This window comes from Coturnix japonica, chromosome 6, assembly GCF_001577835.2.
Source record: "Coturnix japonica isolate 7356 chromosome 6, Coturnix japonica 2.1, whole genome shotgun sequence".
Classification (NCBI taxonomy): domain Eukaryota; kingdom Metazoa; phylum Chordata; class Aves; order Galliformes; family Phasianidae; genus Coturnix; species Coturnix japonica.
In genome coordinates, this window is record NC_029521.1 from 7,162,640 (window position 1) to 7,178,280 (window position 15,641).

Consider the following 15,641-nt stretch of genomic DNA (forward strand, 5'->3'; position numbering starts at 1 on the left):
AAGCATGAAAATAGATGAGCAAATTAATCACCACAGACTTTTCCTTGTGATTACTTGACCTATGCAGTTCCAGAGGGGAAAGTGCTCCTCCATAACCAGGCTGTTAAGAAACTACTCTGCAAATAAGATCTTTCTCTCTTTATTGTAATGGGTCTTGACATTGACATTGTCATGTTAATTTGCCGATTCAATCACGGTATTTGTTTGAATGGAAGCAGAGAAGACATATGAACATCAGCCACCAAGTAAGTACACGAAGAACAAAAGCTGCCCTTTTATGTTCAGTGGTACTTCATGTAGTTTTCTTTCAGCAAAAGGAATGGTCAAATATCGGAAAAATACAGACTGGCTAAATTGTAACAGGCATCTTCTCGTCTCAGGAACAAAACAAAACGAAGGAACCTGACTGGGTGTGCTTGAGGGGGAAAATTTGCTGAATGATCTGCCAGATTATATATCCCTAAGAAAAAGAGCTAAAATTTTATTACAGCTGAAATAAACTGATGGAGGATTTGCTTGTAACAGAGACACCCCTCCAAGCATGAAGCTTACCATTTCGTGGCTACCATGGTTGTGTCATTGCCCAATCCCCTTTTGGGAAGGAGAAGAACTGAATGCAACCTGTAAATGGGAACCAACTTGGATGAAAGGACCACGTACTACATACTGGTACCTGCAGAAGATGCATAGAACCAGTCTGAATATGTACAAAAACACATCTGCCAACTCAAGAAGTGAAGAAATTTAGAAATATAAAATATTTTCTACAAGCACCTTGCACTTGCAAGCCCTGAAGACAGAAAGAGACTAATTGCTGTCTCACTTTGTAAACAGAAACCTTTGCTTCTTTGGAAGAATCTGGAGTGGTCCAAAATCCTTGGAGAGAGCTTTCATTTACTTTATTTTACCTCCATCTTTCTCACATGCACATTCTGTCTCATGATGGGTTATAGCAAACTGCATATGTGTGGTGTTTTAGTAGATATATTAAAAAAGAAGAGATTGTTTCAAAAACAGGAAGAGTCAGACATGAAGATTCAACACCAGGTTTCAGGGAATCAGCATGAGGCATCCCGTGCTGGGTCACTTCATCTCATAGATCACACCTGCTCTCAGATGCCAAGCCCTGCTTTTAATTCCTGCAGTTCAGAGAGCTGGTCTTCCAGCAGGACTATGCCATCAGGCTACTGCTGTAAACCATCACCAACCCCAAACTGTTGTTTTCAAGCACACCATTGCTGCCCCACCTCCTTTCCTGGGGGAAGATATACCTTTACTAGAGACAGATTGAACATGAGAACTGAACAATATATACGTTTACATGTAATTACATATTGTGCAAATGCAAAGCTTTGGTTCAACTGAAGGCAGCAATCTCAGAAGGAACCAGATGGGAACATGAATAGGTTGAAATTAACGACTCTCGAAGAGATAGATACAATAGAATTCAGCATCAAGTTCTATCTCTGGTTAAGTTCACAAACAAGTGTCTCAATAAGTAACAAGTGTTTAAAGTAAAATCATAAGCATCACAGCAATGGACAAACCTGTAAAGAAAAACTCAAAGGTCTTACAAGGCCACTGATTTGCAGGTGGATATCCAACAGAAATGTGATACTGTAGACCTGATCTAGAAAAACTCTCTTAATCTCTTTTCTTACATGCATAAGTAACTCACACTGCATGCAAATGTCATATATCTAGTAAACAATTCATTTAAAATCATTTACGTACAGCAGAAAATGTATTTTAATTGTACTTTTCTAAAGGTCAGATAATGAAAAGGAAAACTGACAAAAAGGAAACCAAAGCTCATCCAAGTGATAATTAGAATGTCCTACTAGAAGCTTAGGTAATGTAATGCTGTTGAAAAATAACATGTTACGAAATGAAAAGGAGTAAACTGCCCAGCAGGATCAAGATTAAGATTTAGGGAATTCCCATTGAATCAGTTTGTCCAAACAAACTGATTTAATTTACAATTTATGCTGATTTACAATAGCATAAGTGAGCATACTCTTATATATTAAACAATATAAAAGTATAATATTTTCTTTCTAGTCAAAGTGTTCCAAATGATAGGACTTGGCTTCAGATCTGATTTTCACTCTCCCCAAACTCTGGTAAAGACCACATGCCATGTTTGGACAAAATTGTTCTGTGGTATAAAATAAGAATCAGTTATGAAATTCTCTTTCCAAAACTCCCAGGCCCTAGAATTCAGACAGACTCTGAACTGACGGGACTGCCTATATTCTCTAGCTTGCCAGTCAAGCTTCTCTCTAAGAGCTGCTTCAAGGCCAAGCCAGGACAAGCTGGTCCCTCTGATTTCTGTGTGACAGTGCCTGGTGTTACTCTTACAATAACGTCTCAGATGGGCCACACCTTCCAAAAGTCAACTTGCATTTCCCTCCATTTCTAGACAGGACTAACAAATGCATACAAACACATGGGGGTAAATTCAGCTTAGCAACAGAAACTGATGGACTAGGAAAAGCAGTTAGTATTTTCAAGCCCCTAAGAGCAAAAATGTCAGCACCCAGCTGACCTAATGTCATGGTAGTATACATAAACATAAGTTTATACCCTGGGGAGCACAAAATAATTTTAATTTTTTTTTTATTTTATTTTGCCCCTACTTTCTATGTTAGTGGACTTCTGACGTACACTCTGAAGCCATTAATTCTAACAAGCCAAGATGTTCTCCCCTTCAGGAGAAAACAGCAAGACATTCTCAATTAGGTGGGCAGTGACTTCTTGATCAACAATAACCATAATAAAGTTGTCAGATCATCCTTCTCACTTTTCATTCACAACTACCATCTCAAGTTATTGCAGCAGGTAACACATCAAATTTCGCCTGTAATTATCAGTATGCTTGTGCAGATGCAGCTATTCCCAGATTTCCAAGAATATTCACAAAGAGCTGAGTCTGAAAAAAATGAATACAGTATTTTACACCACAAAAGAAGATCAGTTGTCTGCTTGCAGCCTGGGCAGATTCTAAAAAGCAGAAGATTTAGTGTCCCTATCTAATTGTTCACCAAGCAAGTGGCTCAGACAAGCATCTGACAGCGGGAGCAGAAGGTTTCAGCCTCCTTCAAGGGTAGGGTCTATCTCACCCAATATCTTCTTTCTTATAGTGCCATGCAATTTACCCAATATTGTGCAGACACTCATTCAGTCATCCAGAAGCTATGGATCTTGGAGACCTTTAGAAGAAGACACTCTTCTTTACAGTACAACACTGCCTGAATAGCCAGGGCCATCTCTGCACTGGATCTACTGTATATGAATAGAAGATTTTATTAACTTAATGATGTCAGCAGAACTACACTGAACTTACACCAGAGTTAGCCCACTCTGCATTGGCATTTTTGTACCAGAGGCACCAGCTGCCCATACACTGCATCTCTGACATGTCCTGCCTCTGCAGATGGAGTAGCTACAGTCCGTCACTGGAGAGACTAGTCCAGATGTTTTAATTGTTCTATGACAGGCCAGTCCTTACTCAGTCAAAGCTCTTTCCATCCTCAAAAGCCAGAAATGGAGAACATTGATCAAGGTTTCTCTCAGCCAGCACAGTGCCCTTTTACATCAGAATTGTTCATACTGTGACTTTCACGTTTAGAAATCAGACTTTAAACTTAATTGCCAATTTGACATAATTGCCAAATCCTTTTGCAGTGAGAACCATTACAAATTCAGCCACTGCTGAAACACCAATCCCCTTCTATTATTCTATTTGTGGTGTTTTTATATGCATCATTATCCACAGCTGTCATTCACTTGAAGCACATGCTAGAATGTCTTGAGTTTGCCAAGTGAGTCAGTACACTGGGGCTCAGTAGTTCCCACTAACATGGTCTGTCACATAAAGAAGCAAAAGAAAAGTTTCTGGGGAGCCACAAGAAAAGCAGCATCTCAGCAGGCGGATTTATCATGCACCTTCTCAACTCACAACTGTCCAGACAACACTGGTGTGAGACAGGGAATGCTTCTAGAGTGGGCTGTGTGCAAGAGGCTTGAGTGGGCTGTAAGACATAGGATAGTTAGGCTTGGTCTTGGTGATGAAAAGTCCTTCTCAGCCTGGAAAAATGTCTCCCAGCAGTATGAGGAACAACGTCACAAAGTTGTGTACCTGTCCACATCAGAACTGGTTGCATATGGCAAAACAATGTTATGTTTTTCCCACCTAACAAACTGTGAGAAGCCAAACTACTCAACGTACTTCATCTAGCCTTCAGAATCAATCAATCACATCAGGAACCTGTAAAATGGAAGTTTTTTGTCCAGGGAAGAGAACTGGAAAAGACCAATGGAGTCAGAAAGTCATTTCTGTACAAGCCAAACTGTTTCTCCATACAACATACATACCCCCACCTCATTTATTACTATCTGATGCCACTGCAGGGACCACACAGGACATTCCTGTGACACTTTATAATTTTGTGGCTTTTGATCCTTTGCACTAATGGGCTGAATTTGATTAGAGGCTGCAAGGAAGTGCCATTGTTCGGGAAAAGAAGAAGATGGATGGATGCTTTGTGGATCAGTCTGAAGGAGAAGTACCTGGCAAGTCTGTCGGCCTAATGTAACACAAAACAGTATGAGTTTTACTTAATTTTCAAATATTATGTTGAAGAAAAAAGCATACTTTGAAAGAACAGCTTCGGATACTGCAGAAAGAGAAAGACAAATCAAGTATACAGTCAAGGAAAAAGCGCTAATCACAAAAAGGAATTTGAGTAGAACTACTCACTGGGTAAATCACCCAAACCAGTGCCTGAATTCTTTATTTGGTATCACAAGCACACCAGGAAAGAGGGCAAATAAAATGTTCTTCCACAGAAATCAATATACCGAAGCAGTCAACAATCTTAGTTATCTGAATACACCTTAAATCCGTGCTGAGCTCTTAAAAAGTATAAGGATTATTTTTAACGAAAGAATTAATGAAGAAATTAAAGGCAGCAGAAGGCTCATAACTACCTGTAACTCCAGGTGAAAAATCTTTTTCTCTTAGAAAGAATTCATGTTACAAAATGGGATTTGCTTATTATGCTATTATACAGTTTTATGGTCTTTAATTTCTCTATCTGGTCACTGTATGAAGAAAGAAAACAGAAAGTAAAAACAAAAAAGCTGATAGTAAACACACATTAAGAAATAGGAAGAATCATGGGACCAACTGACCACTTCAGTGATTATGAAAACTGTAAACTATTTAAAGAGATTACTTTTCACTACTCTTCATTAGGTTCTTATTACCTCAGTCATTAACATTTGGCTCTTATTATTATGATTGTGAAATACTGCTCACAGTAATGGACAAAGAAGGTTGACGTGGCTATCTTGATTAACTCATCAATAATCATTTGGAATAATTTTTCTTCATTCACTGGATGAATCATTCACATGTCCTTTTAATAATGCGCATTGTTGCACAGTAAATTAGCATTAAGATTACCCGCCTTTGGGACCTACATTCTGCTTCAAAGCCTTGCTCAAAAGAAATAGGAAATGTGAATTTTCCTTAAAAAAAAAAAAGAAGGAAAAAAAAAAAAAGAGAATTTTCAGAAACCAAAGACTTCTTTGTATGTTTTCAGCACAGCAAGACATATAGACCTTGGATTATGCAACTGAACTCAACCTTTAAGCCACTGTATACTTGAGAACATGTGCAAAACATATTCCCCATCTATTTTAATTCTTCTCATGAGAGTAATTCAGAACTCTCATTTCTCCTAGGGCAAATATAAAACTGAATCATGAATTGGAATTACCTCCTTTTTGTGCACAGATAAGAACATAAGAGGACACTGGTTGGCTTTGAATCTGATCTTGCAAACCTCCACTCAGATGTGGTTTCATAGTTGGTTGTGACTGCACACTGACTGTGCATGTGGATGTAGGCCTTGATAGGTCAGTCTTGTCACGGTGGAAAGCCCTGACAAGTCATTTTCTTTCTGAGGTTCACCCTCAAAGGACAAGAGGTGAAATTCTAGCTCTCAAGTCATACCATAGTCACGGTGGCAGGCAACGACCTATATCAGCTCTTTGCAGCAACATTGCTCCCTTCTCAAATATTATTTTCCATGAAACAGCAGTGAGATGGCATTTTACCCACCTCTCCCCTGCAAAAGACAACACTAACAGCCAAGGCAATTCTTGAGATACTCAAGTATCTTGGCTTTTCCCATCTTAATATATATTGCTCTATCTAAATATTTATTGCTACATTTTTTCTTCCAAAAATCACTACATGCTTCCTCTCTGAAAGTGCATCAAGCAGCTGTCTTATAAGTTACCCATTTTAGCTTCGGGGAAAGGCAAGCTACTACTTTACCTTCCTGCTGGCTGCCATCACCTGGAAGTAACAACCACAAGTCAGGACACCAAGGCATCAGCTGCAGCCAGGGTCAGGTTATCAAAAAGAGAGTAAAACAAGATAGAGGAATAGTGCTCTGTCCACAGTACACTTCTCCACTCTGAAGTAATTAGGAGCTCAGGAGATTCCTGAGCAAGGAATAGAATAGAATAGAATCCTTCTATTTAACAGAGGAATTTTTCTTCCATTGATTTTTCTAATTTACTTTCAAACCATACAAGCCAGTTACAATCTGCAGCGTCCTGTGGTGGTGACCTCCAGAGTTTTACTGCACACTGTGAGAAGTAACAGCTTTTGCCTGTTTTCAGTCTGCAATCTGATACATTTCTTTCAATTGGCTTCTGGTTGTTGCATAGAGGAGATGAAGAATCTTAGATACTCTATAGCAAGAAAGTCTTCCGTAAATCTTTTAAGTCCTTATTTGTTTTGGTGTTTTTATTTATCTGCCCTAAATAACATCACATCAGTGAGCACATTTGTTTTGCCATCACCCACTTCACAAGCAATAATCTATAAAGATGGAAAATAGCTCAGGACCAGCACAGGTTCCCAAGGAACTCTCCTGTGACACCTCTACATTGAACAGCTCAATCATTAATTCTTGTTCCTTGTTTTTTTTACCTTTTAATAGCTTGTTGATGCATGTGAAGAACTTCCTTCTTTTCAGTTCTTTCATCATCTTCCAGTTTTTCCATCATCTTTCATCATTCCATCTTTTTAAAGAAACTTTGGGAAGGGGCGACAGAGTCCACAACTGGTGAAGAAAGAAGAAGAAATCACTTCAGTTTCTTTATCTCCCACTTTCCCTCATTCAGAAACACACATTACAAGTACAGTTTGTCATGAAAAAAATCTTTCTGAAGACTACTGAATTTTGTCTTTTTATTCAGTCTTTCTGAAACAGCACAGTTGCCAGTTGCTGTTATATGGTTATTCTTATAATTACAAGAAAATCACCAAGACCATCTAATTAATTCTCACAAATTCTCACAAAGAAAAAACTGTTTCATGAGAAGGAAGTTACTGCTGGGGATAGAGAAGTAGAATAACATTTGTTTTATAGTTAGGATTAATTGGAAAATAAACTATGTAATGGATGCTTGTGAAGGAATAAATAACATAATGGAATATTCGGGCCATTTTCCAATCTTTATGTGCAACAATGTATTTCAGCCCCCCACTCATAGCGATGGAAATAAATACTACGTAAATATTAAAATACTTTTTATAGTTACAATGGGGAAGACATCTTCCTGTACTTTACAGCTGAAATAGCGTTAATCTGCTCCTTTCTCTCAGTGCTTTATGTAGCAGCTATTTCGGCATGCTGAATCTGCCTGCTGAGTGAGGAGGGCAGCTGTTCATCTGGTGCACATTTCCACTGCAACAGCTCCGGCAGGAACATTTGCACCTCCAGCCAACGCTATTGGCATCAATGGTGCCAGCGGGATTTGCAAGATTTCCGCTCTTCTACACACCTATCGTATGACAACACTTGCATTGTGTAGGTTTGTCATTTCAGGAGACACGATTCAAGATCTCTTGAACATATTCTAAAAGCTCAAAAAGAATATAAACAAAGGAAATGACATGTGGTTTTATGATCACTGCCATAAAATATTTTATCAACTGAAGGACAGTACCCCAAAACTGCAACATATATTCACTTGAACGAGCCTCAGATAACTAAGTAATTCTCTAAAGTTTGCTGGCTTTTATTTATTCTAGCTTCTATGTGTGCAAGCAGACCACTGCGCGTGTTGGGTCTGGGAAGGGATCTGGCCCAGCAGCTGAACATTTAAACATATGGAAGTAAAAATATTTTCACATCAAATGCTACAATTTGCTGAATGAGAAAGAATTTCATTTTCTCCCTCATGCTGCCCTGTTGTTTTCTTGGTGTTTTTTGTTTTGTTTTGTTTTGTTTTTGTTTGTTTGTTTGTTTTGTTTTGTTTTGTTTTCAGTTTGAGAACATGGTGCCTTGGAAATTCATCACAGAGGAAAAAACTAAAAACAAATAACAACAAAAAGACAGAAGTGAAATTGAGACTTAGAAATGTAATTGATTATTTTGTTTAAACAATTCAGCTCTTACATCTAAGAAGAAATTGAATTTTTCCCATCAAAATTACATCCTTTTTGTAAGGATGTACTTAAAATTCCACTTTCCAGTTGGATATTGTTATAGCTGAGAAGCTTTCACTGGGTTTACTAGCACAGAGAGGAGATGCCACTCAGTGTAGGGAGAAGTATTTATACAGAAATTGTCTACAAGCAGTTCAAAGTCTCTCGTGTTCTCAGCTCATTATAATTCTTGGTTTTCCCAATGACTGCATTTACAAATATTTTCCTGGTGCATATTTTTGTAAAAACATTTACGTTTCATTGCTCTTTTGTTCCCAGAAAACTGTCCTCTTAGCTACCCTTAATTAAGAAGACTTTGTACTTTTGGTCCATATTCATCTTTTCATTAATAATTAATGTATCATAAAGATAATGATGCTCAGTGAACCAATTGTTTTTCTTCATTATGTGAGAAGCCAAAAGTTGTTCTTTGACTCATCACCCAAGAATCAAAATTACATCAACAGTGGAGAACACAGAAGCAGAACTTATTGAGCTGTAAGTAGTGAGAGTGTGGAAATGAACAAAAACAAATGACTTTACTTTTCTGCTCCAGCACTCAAAACATGGTGGGTCCACTACACACAGCGAAAGCTATTTGTGTGCTGATGAACCTGATATGCATTAACAAGTTCACTTGAGGATTTATACAGTACTGTTATACAATCCTAAAAGACACTGTTAGAAACTATAAAAATAACTTCAAAAAAAGAAATCTTTTTAGTTCGTAAAATATGAATAGATGAAATTCTTCAATTTATTAAGATGTTCCCACCTGTGAAAAATTCAGTGCCATTAACACTGTGCAGTTTGGCACATAGGAAGTGGTGAGAGGACTGAATCACTAGCTACAAAGTGGAAGTCTCAGCTCTACAGTAACGTGCACGCAGTGCTGACCCACAGCCACATAAGTCGGCTTCACCTCATGAAGTCTAAGCGGACAAAAACAATTAAATACTATTTCCAGAAAGATACTGTTTCCAAAGAGCAAAGTAGAAGAATGGTAAGAAATAGAGAACACTAAAATTTATCTTTCCATTATGTGCACATATTTGGTTTAATCATAATTAAAAGGAGAGGACAGTAGGATCATTGGCTTGTCTGCCACTTTGAAGCACGACGCTCCTTTAATATTCCACTGTTCTTCAGACATGGATTACATGACCAAATCAGTTCAGATTTCCTCTAACTGAATGAAATCTTGGGCTCTGCTCTACAGCAAATATGTAAATGCTAAAAATAGCTGCTTGCTCTAGAGTTAATCACAGCATCACACCCCATTCCCAAAATGGCTCCAGCAAACAGGAGGTCTGTGGAAAGCATCAAAGAGTTTGAAAGGCACTGGACTGGAATGCACATTTATGTCAAAACTGGACACCGTGTCACCTACAGCCGTACATTAATTTAGTATAATCTTTAAACTGATGCAGCTGTGCTACTAACAACAGGGTAGATAGACCTCATGGTACAACACCAGACATGCTATCAGCATTAATCAAGTAACAAAAGCAATCACCTTCTGAAATCTCAGTATGTACAGATTTTCTAGTATAAGTCAGAATAGAACAAGTTTCTTTAGCGTATTTAATGTTACATTATTTTGACATTTTTAAAATTAGCATCTGCTGCGTGCAGTCAGCCTGCTTCATTGATCTCTCTGTTCTGCCTTGTTTTTGTTTTCAAGTATATTTTCTTTTAAGCCTATCTTTTAAAAATTATTCATAATAAAACAATTAAAAGAATAATGCTACTTTTAAAACATATTCTTGGCAGTTTATGTGCTTTTTAGGGAGATTTTTATGCTTTAAAAATTAACCTACTCTGAGGTTTAGCCTGTGCTTGCATTCAAAGTCCACTTAATTTTGTAACTTGGTTAAAAAACAATAACCCTAGTGGTGAAGACACATTAACCTAGTTTTATGATGCACTCAATAAAGCTTGAGTGAACACAAATAATCACAATGGGAAAATTTTGATGTTGCAAAGCTCTGAGCACCCAACACAAAAGCAGTAAGCAGTTTCTGTGGTTCTCCCAGCTCCTAAGACTGAAGGGACTGCATGGCTCCATGCTGAAGACCCTGCAGCTACTGACAAACACAGGACAGAAGAAGCAGACTGATCTCTTGATGACAAGCTGATGCTGACCCCAACAGCTAGGATGTCATTTGGGTATCCCCCCTGGAGCCTTCTGCTTTGTTGGGAGAAACAGGTCACCTGCTCCTGCAAAGGGGAAAGGTCCCTTGTGTCCTAGGAGCCCCAGCCCCTGCTGTTTGCTGAGTCCTGCTCCTCCGCACTGGTTGGGGGATGATAAAAAAGGGGAAGAACCATGAGGGCAAGGGCTTTGAGATAGCTCCTCAGTGCCTCCATCTTTACCATTTTTTTATATTTCATGACAAACAAATTGCAGCCAACATTGTGAACTTTATCTGAAGCACTCACATGAGCCCTAAAAACATGATCCAGTTCTTTTCCATAGCACTTTCTTGTGAGTAAGTCTCTAAAAAGCTCAGTTACTGTCTAGGCCTTTTCATCGACTTTTTTTTTTTTTTTAATACATCAATAAACAAGTAGTTGCAAAAGGTTCTGAAACAGCTGCGAAATAGCATGAGTCACATATCAATTGGCAAAACATGAATACTGTGAGTGACAAGTGTTTCACAGCCAGATTTTTCTTGTAATGCTGAGTAAGTGCAAAGAAGGGCCAAGACCAGAACTACCTGGTTGTGGGAGGCTCCTTCCCTGGTGTGTCCCAGGCAATTTCTGGAAGAAAAGCCTTCCTGATGGGTAAGACCACTTTCTCAGTGCTTTCTCTTGCCACACTTTTTTCTGCATACTCCCATTCTGGACTGTAAAATGACCTAGAGCTGAAAAAAACCCAAACATCTCCTGTTTTGCATAGGGACACCCCACCTGTGTAAGTACACAGTGATACAAGAGTGTGTGCTGCTGCAGGAACACAAACTGTAAGGGGGCTCTACCTGTGCATTTGGGCAGGTGAGCCCTCCCGCACTGACAGCTAGAGGTATTACTAGACCTTGAGATGTTAATGGAAGTCACATGTATTTTGGTATTTACCCTCAAGGTGTTCATCCCTCTAGAGATGTGTTGTTGAGAAAAACTCCCTGTTTTCATTATTCGAAATACTGTCTTATGAGAAATGTTAGATGGACACTTTCCAGAAGCTCAGAACATGAGCAATTAAACCCGCAAATCTCTTGTTTTTCTTTTTCTCTCCCCTTCATCTGACTCCTGATTTCCCCAGAATCAAAGACATACCGGTGCAGCTTACAACAGCAGTTGTTAGCACATTACCTACCACCCATGCTTGCATTCTCAGTGAGGACACAGGCCCGTGTACAGTCTCATACATGCAATTGCTGGCTGGTCTTATCTCTTTCCCTCCCCCGAAATGTCCTAGCTTAGGCCTTGGGACAATAAAGGGCATGCAGGCTACTTTTTTATTCTTTGAAACACCCCCGGGAAATCATTCCCAAGCAGAGGAATGCTCACTATGGCCATACCCAGTTGCGCTCGAATAGCAGGTCTGCTTGACAAACTACTTAAAGCTATCTCATTCACCACCACTATTTGCTTGCCTTGGATTTCTTGCCTTTCACTTCCTGCATGTAGAGAATATGTGAAGAAGTGCCCTTACCAAGCAGGGTGAAAAATACCAAATAGAAAGGCCTTTTGCACAAAAACTGATAAATGCTTTCAGCTAAATGTGCAAGCACCTAATCCCCTGTCTGCATCTTCTTCAGGTTTCAGTATACCTATCTGTGCTTCAAGCTGTTTCCACCCACAGTTAATCACCCAGCCACCCTTTCTTACGCATATTATAAAACAAACAGCAAGCAAGCATGCAAAAAAGTAGCCTTTCACTGTGTTGCTCAGAGTTACCCCATCATATTAACGAATCTGTCCACCAGAATACAACAGCTACAAGTTTACCTGAATGCTCAGGGTTTGTCATTTCATGACTGGAAGCTGCGCATTGCAAATAATGCAAGTACTAAAACCATAGCACAGTGCCAGCTGCCCTGTGGGAGGGACTATAAACTCTGCAGCCAGAGTAAACAGCAGGATACTTTGAGTGACCACTGCTTCATCCTCCCACACATATCTTATTCATCTCATCTCCTTTTGATGACATTAAAAGCTGCTGTAGCATAAAAAGAAATATTAATCTGCAAGAGAAATATGAAGAGCAATTTAATACTCAGGCAAGCTAACAGATCTGAAAGCATGGAATAGCTGTTACTGTCATCAGCCAGGTTTCTAGCTGAACATAAGTTTTGGTAAGTAATGCTTGTCACAAAGTGCAGAAGAAGAGACAATATGTGGAACATTTAACTCTTTAGATGTTGAAAAAGTTGCATTCAAGTCATTGTGCAGAAGACACAAGCAGAATTTCAAAGAGTTCTCTTGTTTACCACAGTTCTGAACGTTACCATTCCTCCTTCTCAGAGGTTATTCTACATTACTATTACTTCATCACAAAGTTGATACAAATAAATAGAAAGGAGAATGTGATACTGAACTTCCGCGTAATGTTATGTCTTTCACGCACAAAACATCCAGGCAGGTGCTTCTGGACAAGCAGCGTAAAGCTCTGCTGCTAAACCCATACCAGGGTTAGTGAGAACACAGAACAAGGACTCCTTAAAAAAAAAACCTCTATCAATCTTTGCAGAAGAGTTGATTCCTCCATTACACCAGCCCGAATCTGCTGAGCTTAACAGGTCTAATTTTCAACATCCAGCAGTGGGATACCCAAGGCAGCCCTGCAGTTAGCAGCCCAGTTAAATTCTGGTAAGGAAAAAGCTCATGCAATCTTCAGAAGAAGCCCAAACAAAGACTCAGCAGCTGGCCATTGTGGCTTTAACTAATCAGAGAGAAACCACCTGCAGTAATACCCCCTTTTCTGTTTTCTCCCAGCAGAACCTTCCAAATGATGATTAATCACTGAGTAAACTGAACAACTGACAATGACATAATGACAAAAGGAAGGCAGAGAGGGGCACCGGCACTGGTGGATGTGGCTCGAGCATGGGTGGGTGGAACAACCAAAGAAGATGGATGGCCTGAAAACACTTGACACTTAAGTATCTCCTGTGTAGCAGGAGGATGGCTATGCTAAAGTGAACTGCCAGCTTCAAGCAAATAATGCTCTACACAGCGAGCTGACACACTTCCTTCAGCTGTCAGCAGCAACGCAGAGGGGCAGCTTCCTCAGGAATGAACTAATGAGGCTTTTAATTGGGATGTGAAGCTGAGATAATAACAGAAATAAGAGATACTGTAAATGACAGGATAATCCATTACAGTGGAAAGCATTGAGAATGTTCTACTGATTATATCCACAGATTATCCTACCTATGTCCCTACTAATTTGAAAAATGATGAATCATAGGGTTCAAAAAGGACTCAGATGAGTCAATTAGACTAAGTAGTGATATCAAAAACTCATATTTTCTACACTTAGGAATCAAGCATGTTTTGCCTAACAACAAACAAAAATGAGCTGTACTTCATGCTCTCAGCTGACCAAGTCATTAGCAACATGGAAGAGTGCTTCTTCAAGTTTTGCGTATCTTCAGATATTCTTGCCCCACAGAGTCCTTTTTGGCAGACATTTATTAACAGGAAAAACATTTGCAGGAAATGAAATATTGTCTTGCAGCATTCTGCTAATTCCACTTCTAATTCTGTCAGTTCAGGGTTACGTTAGTGGTTTCACTGAATATCAGTGCAATGAGAAAACTTTAACTGCTATCAGCCAAAGTCTGCACATTCAGTGCTCAGACCAAAACTGAGTTCCAGTGTCCATCTGGATCACTGCTTCTCCACTTACTTACATCACGCTCTCCCCAAAGTTGAAATGCAAGTGATGTAAGAGTAAGCCGTAGAGACACATTCACTGTGCACTGCAGTTTGGGCAGTAACCTACACTAATGATCAAGTATCTCCACCTGCTTAAAGATATATGGTCATTCAACACCTTATTGCCTTTGAAAACTTTGCTGATCAATTGATTTTAAAGGTGCTTTCAACTGAACAAATAAGTGTTGTTTGGCTCAGCCTGGTGCTAGTTTTGCACCAGACAAAACAGGAAACAAAATCTGAATAAAGTCAGGAGGAATCGATCCTCTGCTTACTAGTTTTGTTATTGATTTTGTTTCATATTAAGAAAGTAGTGCAGGAGCAAAGGAGGACTTGTAAATAATTATATATGTATTAAAAAATACATTGATGTCATGTGGGTTGTTTTGGTTTTTTTTTTGGGGGGGGGAGGGGGCAGAGGGGGAAGGACAAATGAACCCTGTGTGCTTTTATTTTAGCTTCAGGGTCAGTTGGAGCATTTTTCATTTTGAATTACTGAAAAGCAGGAATATCACCGTGTACTTGAAAGCTGCTGCATTTTCTTCATCTCAAAAGGCATTTTTTTGAGTGGAGAAAACATTCAGAAATCACTTCGTCTACTTAGAATATAAATTAACTCCGATTTCATTCCAATTATAACAATTTGCATTTTCTCACTGATCTAACAGAAAAGTTAAACAGACAATTAGGATGAGAAATACTGCAACGATGCATCTGCACTTCCAGACTTTAACCTATGTCAGTATTTTTATAGTTTATTTCTTTGGTTAATTGTTTAGTTAGGTTTCATTTTACCTAACATTTTCTATAAAAGGTCTTTGTCGTCAAATGCAGCTTTAAAATACCTCAGCTTTGAAAAACAGAAATAGAAGTTTGAGGACTGAAAGATATACAAACCCCAGGTAACTTCTTGCAGACAAAACCGACTGGTCAGAAGCATTTATGCTACAAAACCAGAATCTTGTCAACTTACTCAGGCAGGAACTCGCTCAGAGTGTTCTTCAGTAAAAAAACAGTGCAGAGGCCACTCCTGTACAATACACATTCTCAGCACAGGAGGTAGATGAACTGCATCCATGTTCTGTGCAACAGGCTTGTTGTTGCCATATGATGAAAGCTCTATTTGGCTCTGTCCAAGACGCCTCCATCCCCCACCTCCACAGCTCAAAGTGCCTCCTCAGCAGTAATGGCACATTCCAACTTCCCCATTTCAGCTACAAGATGGAGCAAGAGAAGAGTGAAA

The 15,641-nt window shown here is 39.1% G+C and overlaps 1 long non-coding RNA gene across 3 annotated transcripts in view; it reads right to left on the reverse strand.

Annotated features, from left to right (window-relative positions):
* The window catches only part of LOC107315689, a 36,077-nt gene extending 23,525 nt beyond the window's left edge, over positions 1-12,552 (reverse strand). For all 3 annotated transcript variants that reach the window (XR_001556021.2, XR_001556022.2, XR_001556019.2), the window contains exons 1-2: positions 12,467-12,552; positions 7,013-7,145 (exon numbers count right to left, since the gene is read on the reverse strand). This is a non-coding gene — a long non-coding RNA (uncharacterized LOC107315689). The remainder of the gene's footprint in view (positions 1-7,012; positions 7,146-12,466) is intronic.
* Positions 12,553-15,641: the final 3,089 nt, after the last annotated feature.